This window comes from Lagenorhynchus albirostris, chromosome X, assembly GCF_949774975.1.
Source record: "Lagenorhynchus albirostris chromosome X, mLagAlb1.1, whole genome shotgun sequence".
Lineage (NCBI taxonomy): Eukaryota > Metazoa > Chordata > Mammalia > Artiodactyla > Delphinidae > Lagenorhynchus > Lagenorhynchus albirostris.
Window position 1 is genome coordinate 113,982,329 of NC_083116.1, and position 6,547 is coordinate 113,988,875.

Here is a 6,547-nt window from a genome sequence, read left to right on the forward strand (position 1 = left end):
GGTCACATTCCTGGGAGAGGTTGAAAGTGCAAGTAAGTCTTGGTTTGCTGTTGTGGAGGCAAATGACTCCATTTTGGACTTGTTTCTTTTTATCAGTTTTGTCTTTGCATGAAAGAAAATATAACATCAAAAGGAGTTTCTCATACAAAACACACAATACATACAAGCTGAATGTTAACCTAATGTTTTACAGTTTGTAAGAATCCAGCCTTCCCCTGAGAAAATGTTGAAATGATTTTAAAATGATAATAATCTATTCTTTCCTCTATAGGAATTCTAGTGAACAAAGAACTGTTGTCGAACCCAAGTTCATGTGCCCAATGTACAGTGAGGCCAAAGTAAATGAAAAAGTCCGAGTTTGTTTCTTCTTTTTCCTTTGTTTCTGCATTCCCTCACTTCCCTAGTTAGTTTGAATCTACCCTTCGGAACTCAGAGAAGGTCTAGGAGGCTGAAGCCTTTTTCGTACAAAGAAGAAAGAGCGGACACAGAAAGGCTTTGTACCTGGCAGGGCCTTGCAGAGTCCTGCTTGGTTTTAAGCCCCTCTTCTTTGATACTCCTCAATCTTGAGGGGAACAGGTGTCCGACAAGAAAGGGAATAAAGTTTTGGATAGAAAAGTTAATCATAAACTCGGTAGAGGAACTCAGTTTTAGGTGGACTAGGTTTCAGAACCAGTTTCTGCTGTATTTTAAACATCAGGGTGCTTGGTGTAGACCAGAGTTTCTCAACCCTGGAAGTATTGATACTTTGGAGATCATTCTTTGTTTTGGGGAGCTGTTTTGTGCATTGTGGGATATTTAGCAGCATCCCTGGCCTCTACCCACTAGATACCACAGGCACCCTGCTAATTCTCCAGTTGTGACAATCAAAAGTGTCTCCCGACATTGCCAAATATCCCCTGGAGGACACAATCATCCCAGTTGAGAATCACTTGTGTGGTACATATGGTATATTAATTGTATTTGATAAGCTCTGATTATGTCCAGATGAGTAACAGATGGCAAACGATGAAGAGCTTGGACACTAACATGCTTTAACACATATTTTTATATTAATTTCATTTATTCAACTTGATTTGATGCATTTTGGGAAAAATATATGTCTTAGCAAAATAAATGGAAAAGGAAAATGGACATCAATTGCTAAGTATAAAGTGTTCCAAATCTGCAAATCAAATGTGTGGGTCCCATATAAATTACAGTAAATCTAAATGTTAATGAAGATAGTTTTCTAGCAAACTCGATAAAAAACAATGGATTTGTTCATTACGTAATTACCCGTGAACGACAATACTTTATCAGTCAATGGCTTTTCCTGTTTTATTAAGAAAAATACAAGGTCAGATAGCTAGGTTTTCTAAGATATTACAGAAACTACTTCTAAGCTGCTTTATTTATAAATTCTACTTTCAATCTGGATGATTTATGTGGCATTTCAAACTGGACAATTTAAAAACCTCATTACAATCAGAATAAATGACAGATTTGAATCCATAAGAAAATCCTTGACTAATTAAGATTGGCAGTCTTATCTTTGCCCTTATTTATTCACTTAGCATAAAACCCTCCAAGTCTATCCCTGTTGTAAATGGCAAAATTTTGTTCTTTTTAATGGCTGATTAGAATTCCAGTGTGTATTTATATAAATATACATTCTTTACCCATTCATCTGTTGATGGACACTTAGGTTGCTTCCATATCTTGGCTATTGTAAATAATCCTGCTAAGAACATTGGGGTGCATGTATAATATCTCTTTGAATTAGTGTCTTCATTTTCTTCGGATATATACCCAGGAATGGAATTGCTGGATCATATGGTGTTTCTATTTTTAGCTTTTTTGAGGAATCTTCATACTACTTTCAGCAGTGGCTGCACCAATTTACATTCCCACCAACAGTGTATAAGGGTTCCCTTTTCTCCACAACCTCACCAACATTTGTTATTTGTGGTCTTTTTGATGATAGCCATTCTGACAGGTGTGAGGTGATATTTCATTTTGGTTTGGATTTGAATTTCTCCAATGATTAGCGATGTTGAGCATTTTCTCATGTGCCTGTCGGCCATCTGTATGTCTTCTTTCAAAAAATGTCTATTCAGGTCTTCTGCCCATTTTTTTTTTTTTTTTTTTTTTTTTTTTGTGGTACGCAGGCCTCTCACTGTTGTGGTCTCTCCCGTTGTGGAGCACAGGCTCCGGACGCGCAGGCTCAGCGGCCATGGCTCACAGGCCCAGCCGCTCTGCGGCATGTGGGAGCTTCCTGTACTGGGGCACGAACCCGTGTCCCCTGCATCGGCAGGCAGACTCTCAACCACTGCGCCACCAGGGAAGCCCCATTCTGCCCATTTTTTGATTGGGTTGTTTGTTTTCTGATGTTGAGTTGTATGAACTGTCTATATATTTTGGATTAGCCCCATATCTAGCCAAGTCATTTAGCTTCATTAAATGTCCCAACCTATAAGGCAGAGAAAATGATTGTAAAGGAGAAATCAAAGAGGTAATGTATGAAATTTAGCCACTTAGCTAAACATATGGTGTGATACAAAATAAGTTGTTATCCTGGGGGTGATGAGGGGAGGTTTCATAAGGGCAATGAGATTTGAACTGGTACCGGAAGGGTAGAGAATAACATTTATTGTGTGCCTACTCTGTGCCTATCTCAGTTTACATAGCAACATTTTTGAAGGTATTATCCTCAAAAAGAAGGAATTAAAACACAGAGATATAATTTGCCCAAACCTCAAAGTAGCTCCATATTTCAAATTCCTCATTTTTTCCACTCATAGGAAGTTGTGAAATAAAAAGGTGTTGATATTGGAAATAGATGATAATAGAACATAAAAAAGCAGAGATGATCAATAAATGCAGAAGCTGGTTCTTTTCTAAAAAAAAATTTTATTTTGAAATAATTTCATACAAAAGTCTCAAGAAGAGTACAAAGAACTGCCTCATACCCTTCTTCCAGATTCAATAACTGTTAATATTCTGCCATATTTGCTTTATCATCTCCCTCTCTCTCGCAACCATCTGAGAGGATCATGCCCCTTTACTCTGTCAGAGAGAAAACAGTTTTTCCTCTACCCTCTTAGGTTAATGATTTGGGGCCTACAAATTAAACTGACAAAAGAGAGATTAGCAAGAGAAAAAAAACACACCAGATTTAATTACATATATAACACAGGGGTTCACCAAGAAATGTGACTCAAGGAGGCAGCTGGAATTTAGGGCTTATCTAACATCTGAATGGGGGATGGGAAGGGGTGGAGGGGCACTTCTAGAAGAACAAATGACTTCTTAGAAGCAGGGGAGAAAGGGCACTTAGGAAAAACAAATGACTTTTTGGAAAGATAAATGGGCCCTTAGGAGTATAGGTAGGAGATAGGTAGTTTTGTGACAATGTTTGAGAAGATTAGAGGTGCACCTGGGGAGGCACTTTATGATAATTAGGCTCTTCTGGGAGGCTCTGCTTTTAGGCAGATAGAGGGTTTTAGGAACTCAAATGCCTTCCGCTCAAAATCATTTTTATGCCACAATGCCTTATTCTGGACCTCTTCGACTTTTGTACTTCAGCCCTGTGTTTCCTGAGAATTTAGGTAAACACAAAACATTCTTGAAATCACTAAATTCAGTGCTGTTATCCCAGAGCTGAGCACTGTGTGCCTGTTCCTCAAGTGCCTCTGCTGGCAGGTCTTACCTAGAAGTGGGTTTGGCTAGGCTGCTTCTTGCAGCTATGTGAGGACTATCTTACTCAACAAAGATTTCTAGAGTGCCTACTCCGTGCCAAGCACTGTTCTAGACACTTAAGACTCAGATGATGTTTGATGGAGAACTTCAACTGAGGTTCTCCATCAAACCCACAGATAACCACACCTGAATCCGTGTTTCCTCTTTCTCCCCTCTTAGAAAGGCATCCCTCTTGCTGCTTTGCTTGTGCTCTGGATCCCATCTCCTCCCTTAATGGTCTTTCTTTCTCTAGGGTTCTTTCCATTAGCACCAAAAACATGCCTCATGAACTTCCCATTGCTAAAGCAACGACAGTAACACTAAAAACTTTCCCCTACATCCTTCACCAAGTCCCTTCACTCTTTCTCCCCACCCCTTCCAAATGGAACTTCATGAGGGCATTTTCTGCACTTGCAGTCTCTATCTGCACGCCCCCCCTTCCCCTGTCCCCACAATTCCTCCATTCACTTCAACCTGGCTCAGCTTCCCCTGCTGTACTGGTACTGCTCTCAAGATCATCTATGAACTCCTGCTAATCCCATGGACATTTTGCAGCTTCTCTCAACCACATCTCATATTATCGACACCTCCTTCTTGACACATGCTCTTCCTTTTGTTTCTCTAATACCAAACTCTCACTTATAATTTTCTTACTAATTTTTCTGAAGCTCCTTCTGTTTCCTCTTCCTTGTACCCTTCTTACCTAAATGCTGGTGTTCCTGAGAGCTCCATTCTAGGACACCTTCTCTTCCCTTTTCCTTTTTCTACATTCTCCCTGGACTATCTATCCACTCCCATGGGTTCAATTACATATTTGGTTTGCATGGTATCTCCAAGTAATTTCTTTTGAGTTCCAGACCTGTATACCCAGTGGCCCACTTGAAGTCCTCTCAGGCATTCAGACTCAAGAGTTCCAAATTGAACTGTGCATTTTCTGATGTTCCCTAGCTCTGTTAATGGCACTGCCATCATTTAATTATCCAAGCCAGAAATGTGAAGTCCTCTTGACTCCTTCCTGAACCTAAACTATGTGTAACCATCAAATATAGTGGATTCTACTTTTGAGTTGGTCCTCTTCTCTCTTTTGGTCTTTACGGCCACCATTCCATTCTCTCTTTTATTTTATATTATTTTTTAATCTTTTGGCCATGCTGTGCAGCATGTGGGATCCTAGTTCTTCAACCAGGGATCGAACCGTGCCCCCTGCAGTAGAAGCACGGAGTCTTAACCACTGGACCGCCAGGGAAGTCCCATGCCACCATTCTATTCTATATCATCACCATCTCTTGCTGAGATTACTGAAATAGTCTCCTAACCAGTTTTGTTGCCTACAGACTTGCTTCCCTCCAATCCATGCTTTACCCTCAGCCAAGGTGATCCATACAAAATGTAATTCTGATTATGGCACTCTCCTGCTTGAAACTTTCAATGACTTCCCATTTTTAATGAGGTTAAAGTCCACAGTCTCCTTATCATATTTGTAAGACTTGGCCTCTGCTAACCTTCGTTTTCTTTTTCTTTTTGGCTGCATTGGGTCTTTGTTGCTGTGCATGGGCTTTCTCTCTAGTCATGGTGAGTGGGGTCTACTCTTCATTGCAGTGCGCAACCTTCTCATCGCGGTGGCTTCTCTTGTTGCGGCGCGCAGGCTCTAGGGCCTGCGGGCTTCAGTAGTTGTGGCTCGCGGGCTTAGTTGCTCCGTGGCATGTGGGATCTTCCCGGACCAGGGCTCGAACCCGTGTCCCCTGCATTGGCAGGCAGGTTCTTAACCACTGCGCCACTAGGGAAGTCCCTCTGCTAACCTTTAATCTCTTGCCACCCCATGCCTACAACACTTAGTAGTAGTCAGCATATACTTACTGTTTTAAAAATAAATAGCATTTTTTCTTTCAAAATACAAAAGAGAAAAATTGTCTTACTTACTGCAGCATCCTCAGAGCCCAGAACACTGCCCAGAACATAGTAGGTATGCAATAAATATTTCTTAAATGAAGGAAAGAATATATGTATCAGTTCTAGTGACAGCAGAATGAGGATGAGCAAGAAAAAATGGGACATTTTTAATCCAATAAGCATCTATTAGAGTAGCGTACTTACAGTGTCATACTCTAAAATCTGGCAAGTTAAAAAACCAAGTACAATGATCTCAGAAGCATTTTAAATGGGGGGGGAAGCACACTTAACCAACTTCTTTTAAACTGATCATTTATTATGAATAGAAAAAGTTAAATTTTTATAAGAAATAAAATACAAATTCATAGTATCCTAACCTCTCATTTTCCTGATTTTAAACCATGACTAAAATTAACGCATATATTTGAACAAGTAATCAAGAAATGCAGTGTTCCATACTTAATCATTATATAACTAAAACAGATGAAGATACTTACTTTAAAATCAGGACATCTATTTCAAAGACAGATTTTTTTTTAAGCTTTAAAGACTAATATTTAAAATTCCACAGAAAGAGGAATTAATGTTTGAAAATCTCAGCAAAAAAAATTTTAATTAAGAAGTTGATGAAAACAGTACCTTTAGATAATGATATATATTAAGGATAATCTCCAGATTGCTAATCTATATTGTTTAGGAATGAGAAACACTATTTCAAAAAAAACCAAAAAACCCGAAAAACTTACCTTAAGGAAAATAAATTATTTAAGCACTCTATTCAATTAAAACACATGAGATATACTCTCAGTTCATTGTATTAATGAATTGAAAAAGTAAAATAATAAATAGTTGCTTCCTATATAAATAAGAATGATTTATCAAATGAGAGATAATTTCACTTATTATATCTATTCTCTCCGAGGTATATAAATTTATGCCT